This window comes from Balaenoptera musculus, chromosome 5 (assembly GCF_009873245.2).
Source record: "Balaenoptera musculus isolate JJ_BM4_2016_0621 chromosome 5, mBalMus1.pri.v3, whole genome shotgun sequence".
NCBI lineage: Eukaryota > Metazoa > Chordata > Mammalia > Artiodactyla > Balaenopteridae > Balaenoptera > Balaenoptera musculus.
This window is the reverse complement of record NC_045789.1, coordinates 120,455,150-120,474,404: the sequence shown is the minus strand read 5'-3', so window position 1 is coordinate 120,474,404 and position 19,255 is coordinate 120,455,150.

Here is a 19,255-nt window from a genome sequence, read left to right as displayed (position 1 = left end):
TTTAGTAGAATGGGTTTAATACCAAACTTGGGTATATGGAACTGCATCATGAGCTAAGGCGAGTTAATGATACATCACGATCCCAGAGAAGAACATCAAGGGGCTGGCTTTCTCCAGGGCTTCATATTATTTCTTCCCAAATTACCCCTGTATTATTGCCTTAGTGCCAATATTCACAGATGGTCTCCTACATAACAGTAGTACTAACACTCTCATTGAAGTAATTTTGATAAGCAGTAAAGCGAAGCAGCTGAGGAAAGTCAGGGAAGATGGAGTTCAAGGAAATAGTAAAAGCAAGGTAGAGGACCCCAGAATTAAAACCTATTTTGCATATTGTTATTTGTTAACAAAAATAACTTAATGAAAATATATTTGCACAACACTGCACTGGGAATTTCTGTAACTTATGGCCGTAATTAGGTGCCTGTGGAGATGAGGAAGAGTCGAGAATAATTGTTGGGTGGACATTAAAAGCACTGGTATTTGTTACCACTATTGATATCCCAAACGTGTCGGTTTCTGAAGTTGCTCCCTGAATAGGCTGAGGTTGCGAATCTGTGTTTACTTTTTGCTCTCGAGTTGCTCTGAGGCCCCACTTGACTCCTCAGCTTTCCCTGAATGAGAATCTGAAGTGCGGGCTCCACGGCAGCTTAGCGATTTTGAAAGTGTCACCAGATAACTCAGTTTCTATTCTCGTGAGCTTCCAGTGTGGCTTCATTTACTGCAGGGCATGGAAAGCTAGAGTCCACACTTTATATAGACTTTAAAATGCGCTTAAGTGTGATTTGGGAGGCAGAAGCCATCGTTTTTGCTACTTTTTATTTGGCCGTTCTCTGTTGGCAAGCGCAGAAATAGGATGTGGGAATTTTCTGCAGTAATATTAGAGTGTCCATACAGCAGTTTTGTGGTTGTCAAGAGACAGCTGCCCTTGGAGCAGCCATAGCTTCCTGCTTCTGCTTTATCATCACTGGATTGCAGCTTGGTGATACACTTTTCTCTCAAATGTTCCACTGGCAGCCTCTGATCTTTGGAAGCACCTAATTCCCATTATTAAATCTCTTTCTACTTCAAATACCTACTGGGATTTTTTAGTTGCTGCACTAAGCACAAATACACTGACCAAGAGAAGTCATTAATTGTGTAGATGAGGCAGTGTCAGTAATTGCCCAACTTCACCCTACTGTAACTTAGGGCAGAACAGAAATCCAGGTTTTCTGTCTCCAAGCCTAATTCACATGGTCTGTTAATAACATAGGATCTCAACATAGTTCAAAGAGCTCTGAAATATGAAGAAATTTTTCCCAGTGCTCAGTGAAACAGATGATTATTGCTTGAATGAGGTATTATCTTTTTTTGGAAAACAAAAAAATTCAAATTCACAAAGGCAGAAAACATGTATTGATATAAGAAGGAAATTACAGCCAGAGAAAATAAGAAGGATTTTGTATGACTTAATGTATATATAATACCTCCTAATTTGCATACAAATCTCTTAAATGTGTGGAATTAATTTGAAACTTTTCTAAATATTATCCTAGTTTTAATCAGTCTTAATAGAGACTTGAACATTGGATTGATGATTCTGCTGAATATAATCTCATAGTCCTTGGGTAAAACCCTTTAGAATTCATGCAAGTAGATGTGAAAATAATAGGAAACATGTCATATTTCTTCTAATTTTCAAAAAGGGCAAAGAAGAATGCTACAGATCAATGTTTAATGTACATCATGTTAAATTCTAGGAATGATTATTAAATAGATATTTGGGGCTTTTAGAAACAAATGAGTAAACATTTTACTTATTAAGAAAACGTTTAAGAAAACATAATGACAAATGAACCTTGAATAATCTTTCTTACAGTTGTTAAATTGATAAATAAAGGCAAAACCATAGGCATATGTGAAGACGTGTTTTATAATAGAGATAACCTTTAGCAAGTAGTGAGAAAATTGCTAAGATTCGGCTTATGATAAAACTGCCTTCTGATTACAAATGTTACTGTAAATGTACATAATACAATGCTTGGGGAATTACAGAGTCATGAAAGAGCTGTAACCTTGCTACCATTGACTATATTGAATACCATGTATACATTGAACACTTATATAAACACTGAATGGTATACATTGAATACATGTATAAGTAGGTTTAAAGTATTATTTATTGTACCACTATTAAAAGTGTTTAAAAATGCAGATAGAGTTTTACCCAAATTAGATGTTTAAAATAATTTATTTTTTAAAAACACTGTGGATAATTTCACTATAATTTAAGATTTTAATATCTAACATATAAAGAGCTTAACACACCTCCCCACTACCTCTATTCTTCACTCCCGTTTATTCCTCTTTCCACTACTAGTTGGCCCTCTAGCCTCCCTTCCATAGAAAATTTTCTCATCCACATCATCATGACCTTCTTATTACTAAATATGGAGAATACCTTTAGATAATTATTTTAATTCATTTACTTCTTGACAGGATTTTATACTTCTGAAAATTCCATTCCTTCTTCTCTTATCTGCTGCTGCTCTTCCACCTCCTTTTTTACACTCATGATTCTATTATTTTATAAAAATGATTTTACAAATGATCAATACAGTAGAAAAGGAGGTTAGAAAGAGGCAATACAGAAGAAGTATGGAGATGAAAGTAAAATAATAATTTCCATATCTAACCAACTTAATATACCCATTATTAACATTCAATAATCATTATTGTAGACAACTATGAGGGGACTTATATGAACACACACACAGTAGTTAACTCAAGAAAAAATTTATAATTCCTATTATAAGTTATTTCCACTAAAAAGTATTAACTTTTACTTGCACTTAATAGAAAAAATAAAACTCAAAGAACTGATAAACTTTATATAGTAACTACAATCACTTATGGTCAGAAACTAAGATAGTTATCTTGTTAAGGAAAAATGATTCATTGAAAACTTAGAGGCTTGAGTAATTTTTTAAACTATACTATTCAGTTTAGTTTGTATTTGTTGATTCTGTTATAAAAGTTAAAGAAATTAGTACCTTTATATTTCCTCCTAATCCCTAACTCATCTGTCTGATTCTTATTACATTATTATGTTTATACTATCAAAGCTCATAACATTTAGTCTGTCCTGTATCCATAATTGTCATTGTCATAATTGTTATTGTATCCATAATTGTTCATTTGTATAATTTTTGTTCTATATTTGAGTCCATCAAATGCTTACCATCAGTCCTTTACCATAATTTCTTAATTTCTGATCTGTATATTTCTCTTGTTTGGCTGGATTTTGTCTACAATTCTTGATTGCTTGAGAATGTCAATGGCAACTCAGAAGAACAAATTGGCTGAGTTAAATTACAGAGTCCACATAGTCTTCCTTAAAACTCTGTAATGGTTGCACTGCCATCTTCTGTTATGGAGAAAACTGAGGCAAATATAATTCCCACCCAACCTGCACTTGACTTCCCTTCTTGTCTAGATGGCCATACAAGTCTTTCTTTACCCTTTATTTTTTATTTATTTATTTTTTGTAGCATATAGTTGATTTACAATGTTGTGTTAGTTTCAGGTGTAGAGCAAAGTGAATCTGTTATATATATACATATATCCACTCTTTTTTAGATTCTTTTCCCATATAGGCCATTACAGAGTATTGAGTAGAGTTCCCTGTGCTATACAGTAGGTCCTTATTAGTTATCTATTTTATATATAGTAGTGTGTATGTGTCAATCCCAATCTTGCAATTTATCCCTCCCCTCCCTTACCCCCCAATAACCATAAGGTTATATTTTCTACATATGTAACTATTTCTTTTTTGTACATAAGTTCATTTGTAGCCTTTTTTTACATTCCTCATATAAGCAACATCATATGATATTTGTCTTTCTCTGTCTGGCTTACTTAACTCTGTCTTACTTCACTCAGTATGACAATCTCCCATCTCTAGGTCCAACATGTTGCTGCAAATGGCATTATTTCGTTCTTTTTATGGCTGAGTAATGTTCCTTTCTATATATGTACCACATCTTCTTTATCCATTCACCTCTTGATGGACTTTTAGGTTGCTTCCATATCCTGGCTATTGTAAATAGTGCTGCTATGAACATTGGGGGGCATGTATATTTTTCAATTATGGTTTTCTCTGGATATATGCCCAGGACTGTGATTGCTGGATCATATGGTAGTTCTGTTTTTAGTATTATAAGGAACCTCCATACTGTTCTCCATAGTGGCTGTACCAGTTTACATTCCCACCAACTATGTAGGAGCATTCCCTTTTCTCCACACCATTGTTTGTAGGTTTTTTGATGATGGCCATTCTGATTGGTATTAGGTGATACCTCATTGTATTTTTGACTTGCATTTCTCTAATAATTAGTGATGTTGAGCATCTTTTCATGTGTTTTTAGCCATCTGTATGTCTTCTTTGGAGAAATGTCTATTTAGATCTTCTGCCCATTTTTTGATTGGGTTGTTTGTTTGTTTGATATTGAGTCACATGAGCTGTTTGTATATTTTGGAGATTAATCCCTTTTTGGTTGCTTCATTTGCAAATATTTTCTCCCATTCTGAGTGTTGTCTTTTTGTTTTGTTGATGGTTTCCTTTTCTGTGCAAAAGCTTTTACCTTTAATTAGGTCCCATTTGTTTATTTTTGTTTTTATTTTCATTACTCTAGGAGGTAGATTGAAAAAGATCTTGCTGTGATTTATGTCAGAGAATGTTCTACCCAAGTTTTCATCTAAGAGTTTTATAGTATCCAGCCTTACATTTAGGTTTTTAAACCCTTTTGAATTTATTTTTGTGTATGGTGTTAGGGTGTGTTCTAATTTCATTCTTTTACATATATCTGTCCAGTTTTCCCAGCATCACTTATTGAAGAGACTGTCTTTTTCCATTGTATATTCTTGCCGCATTGTCATAGATTAGGTGACCATAGGTATTTGAGTTGATCTCTCTCTTGAGTTGATCTGGACTTTCTATCCTGTTCCATTGATCTACATTTCTGTGTTTGTGTCAGTAGCATACTGTTTTGATGACTGTGACTTTGTAGTATATTCTTAACTCAGGGAGCCTGATTCCTCCAGCCCTTTTTTTTCTTTCTCAAGATTGCTTTGGCTATTTGTGGTATTTTGTGTTTCCATACAAATTGTAAAATTTTTGTTCTAATTCTGTGAAAAATGCCATTGGTTATTTGATAGGGATTGCATTGAATCTGTAGATTGCTTTGGGTAGTATAGTAATTTACACAATATTGATTCTTCCAATCCAAGAACATGGTATATCTCTCCAACTGTTGGTGTCATCTTTTGTTTCTTTCATCAGTATCTTATAGTTTTTGAAGTACAGGTCTTTTGCCTCCTTAGGTAGGTTCATTCCTAGGTATTTTATTATTTTTGATGTGATGGTAAATGGGATTATTTCCTTTATTTCTCTTTCTGATCTTTCATTGTTAGTGTATAGGAATGCAAGAAATTTCTGTGTATTAATCTTGTATCCTGCAACTTTACCAAATTCATTGGTGAGCTCTAATAGTTTTCTGTTAGCATCATTAGAGTTTTCTATGTATAGTATCATGTCATCAGCAAACAGTGACAGTTTTACTTCTTTTCCAATTTGGATTCCTTTTATTTCTTTTTCTTCTCTGGTTGCCATAGCTAGGACTTCCAAAACTACGTTGAATAACAGTGGTGAGAGTGGACATCCTTGTCTTGTTCCTGATCTTAGAGGAAATGCTTTCAATTTTTCACCATTGAGAATGATGTTTGCTGTGGATTTGTCATACATGGGCTTTATTATGTTGAGGTAGGTTGCTTCTGTGCCCAATTTCTGGAGAGGTTTTATCATAAATCGGTGTTGAATTCTGTCAAAAGCTTTTTCTGCATCTATTGAGATGATCATACTGTTATCGCTCTCAATTTGTCAATGTGATACATCACATTGATTGATTTGTGGATATTGTCAAATCCTTGCATCCCTGGAATAAATCCCACTTGGTCATGGTGTATGATCCTTTTAATGTGTTGTTGGATTTGGTTTACTAGTATTTTGTTTAGGATTTTTGCATCTATGTTCATCAATGAGCAATAATTCATCAGTGAATAAAAAAATATTTTTGTGATATCTTTGTCTGGTTTTTGTATCAGGGTGATGGTGGCCTCATAGAGTGAGTTTGGGAGTGTTCCTCCCTCTGCTATATTTTGTAAGAGTTTGAGAAGGATAGGTGTTAGCTCTTCTCTAAGTGTTTGGTAGAATTTGCCTGTGAAGCCTTCTGGTCCTGTACTTTTGTTTGTTGAAAGATTTTTTTTTTTTTTAAATGCTGCTCTCAGCTACGATGTTCCCACAGCTCCTTTTCTTTCTTTTTTTCTTTTTTTAAAAAATATATTTATTTATTTATTTATTTTTGGCTGTGTTGGGTCTTCGTTTCTGTGTGAGGGCTTTCTCCAGTTGCAGCGAGCGGGGGCCACTTTTCCTCGCGGTGCGTGGGCCTCTCACTGTCGCAGCCTCTCGTTGCAGAGCACAGGCTCCAGATGCGCAGGCTCAGTAATTGTGGCTCACGGGCCCAGTTGCTCCACGGCATGTGGGACCTTCCCAGACCAGGGCTCGAACCCGTGTCCCCTGCATTAGCAGGCAGATTCTCAAACACTGCACCACCAGGGAAGCCCTGTTGAAAGATTTTTAATCACAGTTTCAATTTCAGTACTTGTGATTGGTCTGTTCATTTTCTATTTCTTCCCGGTTCAGTCTTGGAAGATTGTACGTTTCTAAGAATTTGTCCATTTCTTCTAGGTTGTCCATTTTATTGGCATATAGTTTGCTTATAGTAGTCTCTTTTGATCCTTTGTATTTCTGTGGTGTCCATTGTAACTTCTCCTTTTTCATTTCTAATTTTATTGATTTGAGTCCTCTCCCTTTTTTTCTTGATGAGTCTGTCTAAAGTTTATCAATTTTTTTAATCATCTTAAAGAACGAGCTTTTAGTTTCATTGTTATTTGCTATTGTTTTCTTCATCTCTATTTCATTTATTTCTGCTCCAATCTTCATGATATCGTTCCTTCTACTCACGTTGGGTTTTGTTTGTTCTTCTTTCTCTAGTTGCTTTAGGTGGAAGGTTAGGTTGTTTTTTTTGAGATTTCTTGTTTCTTGAGGTAAGATTTTATTGCTATAAACTTCCCTGTTAGAACAGCTTTTGCTGCGTCCCATAGGTTTTGGATCATCGTGTTTCCATTGTCATTTTTCTCTAGGTATTTTTTGATTTCCTCTTTGATATCTTCAGTGATCTATGGGTTATTTTGTAACATATGGTTTAGCCTCCGTGTGTTTGTGTTTTGTACTGTTTTTTTTTTTCTTGTAGTGATTTCTAATCTCATAAGGTTGTGTTTCAAGAGGTTGCTTGATATGATTTCAATTTTCTTAAATTTACTGATGCTTGATTTGTGACCCAAGATGTGATCTATCCTGGAGAATGTTCCATGTGCACTTGAGAAGAAAGTGTATTCTGCTGCTTTGGGATGGAAATATCCTATAAATATCAATTAAGTCTATCTGGTCTAATGTGTCATTTAAGGCTTGTGTTTCCTTATTAATTTACTGTCTGGATGATCTATCCATTGGTGTAAGTGGGGTGCTAAAGTCCCTGACTATTATTATGTTACTGTTGATTTTCCTTTTTATGGCTGTTAGCATTTGTCTTATATATTGAGGTGCTCCTATGTTGGGTGCATATATATTTATAATTGTTATATCTTCTTCTTGGATTGATCCTTGATCATTATGTAGTATCCTTCCTTGTCTCTTGTAATGGTGTTTATTTTAAAGTCTATTTTGTCTGATATGAGAATTGCTACTCTAGCTTTCTTTTGACCTCCATTTGCATGGACTATCTTTTTCCATCCCCTCATTTTCAGTCTGTATGTATCCCTAGGTCCGAGATGGGTCTCTTGTAGACAGCATATATACAGGTCTTGTTTTTGTAGCCATTCAGCCAGTCTATGTCTTTTGGTTGGACCATTTAATCCATTTGCATTTAAGGTAGTTATCAATATGTATGTTCCTATTACCATTTTCTTAATCTTTTTGGGTTTGTTTTTGTAGGTCTTTTCCTTTTCTTGTGTTTCCTGCCTAGAGAAGGTCTTTTAGCATTTGTTGTAAAGCTGGTTTGGTGGTGCTGAATTCTCTTAACTTTTGCTTCTCTGTAAAGATTTTAATTTCTCTGTCTAATCTGAATGAGATCCTTGCTGGGTACAGTAATCTTGGCAGTAGGTTTTTCCCTTCCATCACTTTAAATATGTCCTGCCACTCCCTTCTGGCTTGCAGAGTTTCTGCTGATTAACTAACTTAACCTTATGGGGATTCCCTTATATGTTATTTGTTGCTTTTCCCTTGCTGCTTTTAATATTTTTTCTTTGTATTTAATTTTTGTTGTTGGTTTGATTAATATGTGTCTCAGTGTGTTTCTCCTTGGGTTTATCCTGTATGGGACTCTGCACTTCCTTGACTTGTGTGACTATTTCCTTTCCCATGTTAGGGAAGTTGTCAACTATATTCTCTTCAAATATTTTCCCTAGACCGTTTCTCTTTCTCTTTTTCTTCTGGGACCACTATAATTCAAATGTTGGTGTGTTTAATGTTGTCTTAGAGTCCTCTGAGACTGTCCTCATTTCTTTTCATTCTTTTTTCTTTATTCTTTTCCATGTCAGTGATTTCCATCATTCTGTTTTCCAGCTCACTGATCCGTTCTTCTGCCCCAGTTATTCTGCTGTTGACTCCTTCTAGTGTATTTTTCACTTCACTTATTGTGTTGTTTATTGCTCTTTGTTTAGTTCTTCTAGGTCCTTGTTAAACATTTCTTGTATTTTCTCAGTCTGTACCTGCATTATTTTTCCAAGATCTTGGATCATCTTAACTGTCATTACTCTGAATTATTTTTCCAGTAGATTGCTTATCTCCACTTCTTTGCTCTTCTGGCATTTTATCTTGTTTCTTCTTCTGGGACATATTCCTCTGCTGTGTCATTTTGTCTAACATTCTGTGATTTCAGCTTCCATTCCGGAGGCTGCAAGGTTGTAGTTCTTCTTGCTTCTGCTGTCTGTACTCTGGTGGATGAGGCTGTCTACAAGGGAAAAGCAACAAATAACATACAAGGGAATCCCTGTAAGGCTATCAGCTAATTTTTCAGAAGAAATTCTGCAGGCCAGAAACAAGTGGCAGGGTATGAAACGAAAAAACCTAAAACCAATAATACTCTACCCAGCAAGGCTCTCATTCAGATTCGACAGAAAAATCAATAGCTTTAAAGACAAGCAAAAGCTAAAAGAATTCAACAACACCAAACCAGCTTTACAACAAATGCTAAAGGAACTTCTCTAGACAAGAAACAAGAAAAAAAGAGGAAGGGGGAAAAAAAAGAGACCTACATACACAGACTGAAAACAATTAAGAAAAAAATGGTAATGGGAACATACATATTGGTAATTAGCTTAAATGTAAATGGATTAAATGCTTGAACCAAAAGACATATATACTGGCTGAATGGATACAAAAACAAGACCAGTATGTATTGTCTACAAGAGACCCACTTCAGATCTATGGACACATACAGACTGAAAGTGAGGGAATGAAAAAAGGTACTCCATGCAAATGGAGATCAAAAGAAAGCTGGAGTAGCATTACTCATATCAGACAAAATAGACTTTACAGTAAAGACTGTTACAAGAGACAAAGAAGAACACCACATAATGATCAAGGGATCAATCCAAGAAGAAGATATAACAATTGTAAAATATATATGCACCCAACATAGGAGCACCTCAATATATAAGGCAAATGCTAACATCCATAAAAGGATAAATAATAGGCAGTCACACAGTAATAGTGGGGATTTTTAACAACCTACTTACAACAATGGACAGATCATCCAGACAGAAAATCAATAAGGAAACATAGGCCTAAATGACACATTACACCAGATGGACTTAAGTGATATTTATAGGACATTCCATCTGAAAGCAGCAGAATACATTTTCTTCTCAAGTGCACATGGAAAGTTCTCCAGGATAGAGGACATGCTGGACCACAAAGAACCCCTTGGTAAATTTAAGAATATTGAAATCATATCAAGCAACTTTTCCAACCACAATGCTGTGAGATTAGAAATCAACTACGAGAAGAAAAACTGTAAAAAACACAAACACCTGGTGGTTAAACAATATGCTACTAAACAATCAATGGATCACCAAAGAAATCAAAGAGGAAATCAAAAAATACCCAGAGACAAATGCAAACAAAAACACAACAATCAGAAACCTATGGGATGCAGGAAAAGCAGTTATAAGGGGGAAGTCTATAGCAATACAATCTTACATCAAGAAACAAGAAAAAAATGCTGGAACCTACCAAGAAAGATACCCTATACCCAAAGACAAAGAAGAAGCCACAAAGAGATGGTAGGAGGAGCACAATCACTATAAAATCAAATCCCATACCTACCAGGTGGGTGACCCACAAACTGAATAATTATACCACAGAAGTTCTCCCACAGGAGTGAAAGTCTTGAGCCACACATGGGGTTTCCCAGCCTGGGGGTATGGCAAAAGGAGGAGGAGCCCGCAGAGAATCTGGCTTTGAAGACCAGCGGGGTTTGATCACAGGAACTCCACAGGACTGGGGGAAACAGAAACTCCACTCTTGGAGGGTGCACACAACATCTTGTGTGCACCAGGACCCAGGGAAAAAGCAGTGATCTCATAAGAGAATGAGCCAGACTTAGCTACTAGTATTGGAGGGTCTCCTGTGGAGGCAAGGGGCAGCTGTGGCTCACTGCGGGGACAAGGACACTGGCAGCAGCAGCTCTGGTGAGTACTCATTGGTGTGAGCCCTCCTGGAGGCCACCATTTCCCCCACAAGACCTAGTCCCACCCAAGAGCCTGGAGACTCCAGTACTGAGATGCCTCAGGCCAGACAAACAACAGGGCAGGAACACAGACTCACCATCAGCAGACAGGCTGCTTAAAGTCTTTCTGAGCATGGCCCTGCCCACCAGAGTTGCAAGACCCAGCTCCACCCACCAACAAGCAGGAACCAGGCTTTCCCAATAGTAAGACTGCACAAACCTTGTAGACAGTCTCATCCACCAGAGTGCAGACAGCAGAAGCAAGAAGAACTGCAACCCTGCAGCCTTTGGAATGGAAACTGCAATCACAGAATGTTAGACAAAATGACACAACAGAGCAATATGTCCCAGAAGAAGAAACAAGATAAAACCTCAGAAGAACAAATAAGTGAAGTGGAGATAGGCAATCTACTGGAAAAAATAATTCAGAGTAATAACAGTTAAGATAATCCAAGATCTTGGAAAAAGAATGCAGGTACAGATTGAGAAGATACAAGAAATTTTAAACAAAGACCTAGAAGAACTATAGAACAAAAAAATAGAGATGAACATACAATACCAGAAATAAAAAATACACTAGAAGTAACTGAGATAGAAGAATGAACAAGTGACCTGGAAGACAGAATGGTGGAAATCACTGCCACAGAACAGAATAAAGAAAAAATAATTAAAAGAAATGAAGAGAGTGTAAGAGATATCTGGGACAACATTAAATGCATCAACATTCACATTATAGTGGTCCCAGAAGGAGAAGAGAGAAAGGACCTCAGAAAATGTTTGAAGAGATAATAGCCAAAGACTTCCCTAACATGGGAAAGGAAACAGTCACCCAAGTCCAGGAAGCACAGAATCCCAGGCAGGATAAACCCAAGGAGGAACACACTGAGACACATAGTAATCAAAGTGACAAAAATTAAAGGCAAAGAAAAAATATTAAAAGCAACAAGGGAAAAGCAACAAATAATACACAAGGGAACTCCAGTAAGGTTATCAGCTGAATTCTCAGAAGAAACTCTGCAGACCAAAAGGGACGGGCACAGCATATTTAAAGTAATGAAAGGGAAGAATCTACATCCAAGCATACTCTACCCAGCAAGGCTCTTATTCAGATTTGATGGAGAAATCAAAAGGTTTACAGACAAGCAAAAGCTAAGAGAATTTAACACCACCAGTAGCTTTGCAACAAATGCTAAAGGAACTTCTCTAAGCAGAAAAGAAAAGGCCACTGCTGCAAACAAGAAAATTATGAATGGAAAAGCTCACTGGTAAAGGCAAACATGAAGTAAATGTAGGAAATCACCTGTACACAAATATGGTATCAAAACCAGCAATTGTGAGAAGAGGAGAGCACAAGTGCAGGATATTGGAAATTCATTCGACATTAAAAGACCAGCAACTTAAAATAATCTTGCTTAATATAGAGTGCTATATCAAATCCTCATGTTAACCACAGCTGAAAATCTACAAGAGATACACACACAAAAAAGAAAAAAGGAATCCAAACACAACACTTAAGTTAGTCATCAAATCACAAGACAAAAGAACAAAAGAGGAAGGGAAGAAAAAAGACCTACAAAAATAAATCCAAAATAATTGGGAAAATGGCAATAGGAATATACATATCAATAATTACCTTAAATGTAAATGGATTAAATGCTCCAACCAAAAGACATAGACTGGCTGAATGGATATGAAAACAAGATGCATATATATGCTGTCTACAAGAGACCAGCTTCAGATCTAGGGACACATACAGACTGAAAGTGAGGGGATGGAAAAAGGTACTCAATGTGAATGAAATTAAAAGAAAACTGGAGTAGCAATACTCAAATCAGACAAAATAGACTTTAAAATAAAGACTGTTACAAGAGTCAAAGAAGGACTTTACATAATGATCAAGGGATCAATCCAAGAAGATACACCAACTGTAAATATATATGCCCCCAACATAGGAACATCCCAATATATAAGGCACATGTTAACAGCCATAAATGGAGAAATCAACAGTAACACAATAATTGTGGGGGTTTTAATACCCCACTTTCATCAATGGACAGATCTTCGAGATAGAAAATCAATAAGGAAACACAGGCCTTAAATGACACATTAAACCATAGACTTAATTGTTATTTATAGAGCCTTCCATCCAAAAGCAGCAGAATACACATTCTTCTCAAGCTCACATAGAACAAACATTCTCCAGGATTGACAACATGCTGGACCACAAAGTGAGACTCAGTAAATTTAAGATAGTTGAAATCATATGAAGTATCTTTTCTGACCACAATGCTATGAGATTAGAAATCAACTGCAAGAAAAAAACTGTAAAAATCACAAACACAAGGAGGCTAAAAAATATGCTACTAAAAAACCAGTGGATCACTGAAGAAATCAAAGAGGAAATGAAAAATACCTAGAGAAAAATGAAAATGAAAAAACAATGATCCAAAACCTATGGGGTGCAGCAAAAACAGTCCTAAGAGAGAAGTTTATAGTAATAAAATCTTACCTCAGAAAACAAGAAAAATCCAAAATAAATAACCTAGCCTTAGACCTAAAGGAACTAGAGAAAGAAAAACAAATAAAACCTAAAGTCAGTAGAAGGAAAGAAATCCAAAAGATCAGAGCAGAAATAAAAGAAATAGAAATGAAGAAAGAAATTTAAAATGTCAATGAAACTAAAAGCTGGTTCTTTGAAAAGATAAACAAAATGAGTAAACCTTTAGCCAGACTCATCAAGAAAAAAAAGGGAGAGGGATCAAATCAATAAAATTAGAAATGAAAAAGGAGACGTTACAATGGACGCCACAGAAATACAAAGGATCTTAAGAGACTACTACAAGCAACCATATGCCAATAAAATAGACAACCTGGAAGAAATGGGCAAATTCTTAGAAAGGTACAATCTCCCAAGACTGAACTAGGAAGAAATAGAAAATATGAACAAGCCAATCAGAAGTACTGTAATTGAACCTGTGATTAAAAACATCCCAACAAACAAAAGTCCAGGACCAGATGTCTTCACACAGGCACAGGTGAATTTTATCAAACATTTAGAGGTGAGTTAATACTTATCCTTCTGAAACCATTTCAAAAAATTGCAGAGGCTGAAAAACTCCCAATCTCATTCTGTGAGCCCACCATGATGCCAAAACCATCACCCTGATGCCGAAACCAGACAAAGATACCACACAAAAATTACAGGTCAATATCACTGATGAATACAAACGCAAAAATCCTAAACAAAATGTTAGTAAGCTGACTCCAACAATACATTAAAAGGGTCAAGTGGGATTTATCCCAGGGATGCAAGGATTTGTTAATATCAGCAAATCAATCAGTGTGTTACACCATATTAACAAAGTGAAGAATAGAAAGCATATGATCATCTCAATATATGCAGGAAAAGATTTTGACAAAATTCAATGCCCAATTATAATAAAAACTCTCCAGAAAGTGGGCATAGAGTGAACCTACCTCAGCATAATAAAGGCATATATGACGAATCAACAACTAACATCACACTCAATGGTGAAAAGCTGAAAGCATTTCCTTTAAGATCAGGAACAAGATAAGAGGTTCACTCTTGCCACTTTTATTCAACATAGTTTTGGAAGTCCTAGCCATGGCAATCAGAGGTGAAAAAGAAATAAAAGGAATCCAAATTGGAAGAGAAGGTGTAAAACTGTCACTGTTTGCAGATGACATGATACTATACATAGAGAATCTTCAAGATGCTACCAGAAAACTACTAGAGCTCATCAATGAATTCTGTAAAGTTGTAGGATACAAAATTAACACACAGAAATCTCTTGCATTTCCAAAGTCACAACAAAAAATCAAAATGAGACATTAAGGAAACAATCCCATTTACCATCACATCAAAAAGAATAAAATGTCTAGGAATAAACCTAGGTAAGGAAGCGAAAGGCCTGTACACTGAAAAGTATAAGATGCTGATGAAAGAAATCAAAGATGACACAAACAGATGGAGATATACCATGTTCTTGGATTGCAAGAATCAATATTGTCAAAATGACTATACTACTCAGGGCAATCTACAGATTCAATGCAATCCCTATGAAATTACCAATGACATTTTCCATAGAACTAGAACAAACAATCTTAAAATTTGTATGAAGACATAAAAGACCCCCAATAGTCAAAGCAATCTTGAGGAAGAAAAACAGAGCTGGAGGAATCAGGCTCACTGACTTCAGATTATACTACAAAGCCACAGTCATCAAAACAGTATGGTACTGGCATAAAAAGAGAAATATACTTCAGGGGAACAGGATAGAAATCCCAGAAATAAACCCACACTCCTATGCTCAATTAATCTATGACAAAGGATGCAAGACTATACAATGGAGGAAAGAGAAGTCTCTTTGATAAATGGTATGGGAAAACTGGACAGCTACACGTAAAATGAAATTATAACATTCTTTAACAACATACACAAAAATAAACTCAAAATGTATTAAAGACCTGAGTGTAAGACTGGACACTATAAAACTCTCAGAGGACGAGATAAGCACAACACTCTTTGACATAAATTGCAGGAATATCTTTTTCAAGCCACCTCCTAGAGTAATGGAAATAAAAACAAAAATAAACAAATGGGACATAATTAAACTCAAAAGATTTGGCACAGCAAAGGAAACCATAAAAAAATGAAAATACAACCCACAGAATTGGAGAAAATGTTTGCAAACTATGCTACTGACAAGGGATTAGTCTCCAAAATTTACAAACAGCTCATGTGACTCAATATCAAAAAAACAAACAACCCAATCAAAAAATGGGCAGAAGACCTAAATAGACATTTCTCCAAAGAAGACATACAGATGGCCAACAAGCACCTGAAAAGATGCTCAACATCACTAATTATTAGAGAAATGCACATCAAAACTACCATGAGATATCACCTCACACCAGTCAGAATGGCCATCATCAAAAAATCTTCAAACAATAAATGCTGGAGAGGGTGTGGAGAAAAGGGAACCCTTCCACACTTGGTGGGAATGCAAATTGGTACAGCCACTATGGGGAACAGGAAGGAAAGTTCCTTAAAAAAGTAAATAAAGAGCTATCATACAATCCAGCAATGCCACTCCTGGGCATATATCCAGAGAAAAAAATGCTTTGAAAGGATATATGCACCCCAATGTTCATTGCAGCACTGTTTACAATAGCCAAGACATGGAAGCAACCTAAATGTCCATCAACAGAGGAATGGATAAAGAAGATGTGGTACATACTCAGCCATAAAAAAGAATGAAATATTGCCATTTGCAGGAACATGGATGGACCTAGAGAATACTATACTTAGTGAAGTAAGTCCAACAGAAAAAGAGAAATATTATATCACTAATATGTACAATCTAAAAAAAACACAAATGAAATTTATATATAAAACAGAAACAGACTCACAGACATAGAAAACAAATTTATGGTTACCAAAGGGGAAAGGGTGGGGGAGAGGGGTAAATTAGGGGCATGGGGTTTACAGATAGAAACTAGTATATATAAAATAGATAAGCAACAAGGATTTACTGTATAGCAGAGAGAACTATATTCAACATCTTATAATAACATACAATGGAAAATAATCTGAAAAATATATATGTAACTGAATTACATTGCAGTACATCTGAAAATAACCAAACATCGTATGTAAATCAACTATACTTCAATTAAAAAAAAGAATACTCTCAGCAGCAAAGTTGTCCTTCAGAATTGAAGTAGAGATAAAGAGTTCTCCAGACAAGCAAAGCTAAAGGAGTTTATCACCACTAAACTATCCATACCACAAAGGTTAAAAGGACTTCTTTAACCTGAAATGAAAGGGTGCTGATCAGTAACAGGAAAACATATGAAAGCATAAATCTCACTGGTGAAGATAATCATATAATAAAATTCAAAATAATCTTATATTGTAAAGGTGGTGAGTTAATCACCTATAGAACTAGTATGAAGGTTAATAAACAATAGTAGTAAAAATAACTAACATGAATAATTGTTAACACATAAAAGAAGAAGATGTAAGTTGTGACATCAAAAAAATAAAATGTGGAGGACAGGAGTAAAAATGTAGAGCTTTAGAATAACTTAAATTTAAGTTATCATTAACTTAAAATACACTGTTATAAGATGTTTTAAGTAAGCCTCCTCTAAGATCAGGAACAAGACAAGGATGCTCATTCTCACAACTTTTATTCATCCTGGTATTGGAAATTTTAGCTAGAGCAATTAGGCAAGAAAGAGAAATAAAAGGTATCCAAATCAGAAGAGAAGAAGTAAAATTCCACTATTTGCAGATGACATATTATTTATAGAAAATCCTAAAGACTCCACCAGAAAACTGTTTGAACTAATTAATGAATTCAGCAAAGTTGCAAGATACAAAATCAGTATCTGAAAATTGTTGCATTTTTCTATGCTAACAACAAATATTAGAATGAGAAATTAAGAAAACCATCCGTTTACAATTGAATCAGAAAAATAAAATGCCTAGGAATAAATTTAACCAGGTAGGTGAAAGACCTGTACCCTGAAAAATATATGACATTTATGAAAGTAATTGAAAAAGGTACAAATTGAAATATATTTTGTGCTCATGGATTGGAAGAAGTAATGTTGTTAAAATACCTGTATTACTGAAGCAATCTCCAGATTCAATGCAATCCTTATCAAAATTCCAATGGCATTTTTTTTTCAGAAAGAACAAAAAAATTCTACAATTTGTATGAGACCACAAAGGACCACAAATGGCCAAAGCAATCCTGAGAAAGAACAAAGCTGGATGCATCATGCTCCCTGATTTCAAACTATATTACAAAGCTATAGTAATCAATATAGTGTTGTATTGGCATAAAACAGACATATAGATCAATTGAACAAAATAAAGAGCCCAGAAATAAACCCATGTATATATGGTCAAATAGATCATGACAAAGAAGCCAAGAATATACAATGGGAAAGAATGGTCTCCTCAATAAATGGTGTAGGGAAAACTGTACAGCCACATAAAAAAGAATGAAATGGACCACTACCTTACGCCATACTAACTAACAAACAAACTACTAAGTACTAACTACAAAATAATACTACTAACCAACTAACTACTAACACACAAAAACTAACTCAAATGATTAAAGAATTGAATGTAAGGCCTGAAATCATAAAACTCGTAGAAGAGAAACCGTAAACAAAATGAAAAGACAACCCATGGAATCGGAGAAAATATTTGCAAATGATGTGACTGACAAGGGATTAATTTCCAAAATATACAAACAAGTCAAACAGTTTAATATATAACAAAACCAAACAATCCAATCAAAAAATGGGCAGAAGACTCAATAGGCATTTCTCTAAAGAAGACATACAGATAGCCAACAGGCACATGAAAAGATGCTCAACATTGATAATTTTTAGAGAAATGTAAATCAAAACCACAATGAGGTATCATCTCACGCCAATCAGCATGGACATCATCAAAAAGCCTACAAATAATAAACGCTGGAGAGGGTGTGGAGAAAAGGGAACCTCCCTACACTGTTGGTAGGAATGTAAATTGGTGTGGCCACTATGGAGAACAGTATTGAGGTTCCTTAAAAAACTAAAACTAGAACTACCATATGATCCTGCAATCCCATTCCTGGGCATATAGCCAGAAAAGACAAAAACTTCTAAGTCAAAAAAATATATGCATTCCAATGTTCATAGCAACACTATTTACAATAGCCAAGACATGGAAGCAACCTAAATGTCCATTGACAGATGAATGGATAAAGAAGATGTGGTGTGTACACACACACACATATATATTTATATAATGGAATATCATTCAACCATAAAAAAGAATGAAATAATGCTATTTGTAACAACACGGTGGACCTATCATACTAAGTAAAGTCAGAGAAAGACAAATATGATATCACTTATATGTGGAATCTAAAAAACATGATACAAACGAACTTATTTACAAAACAGAAATAGACTCACAAACATAGAAAACCAACTTATGGTTACCAAAGGGGAAAGCAGGGGCGGCAAGGGGAAGGATAAATTAGGCATTTGGGATTAACATATACACACTACTACATATAAAATAGATAACCAACAAGGACATACTGTATAGCACAGGAAACTATATTCAATATTTTATAATAACCTATAATGGAAAAGAATCTGAAAAAAGAATACATATATTCATATATACATAACTGAATAACTTTAAAAAGAAAACTCCTAGAAGAAAACATAAGTGGTAAGCTCCTTGGCATCATTCTTGCCAAGTGAGACTATATCAAACTAAAAAACTTCTGCACAGGATCAACTAAATGAAAAGGCAATCTATTGAA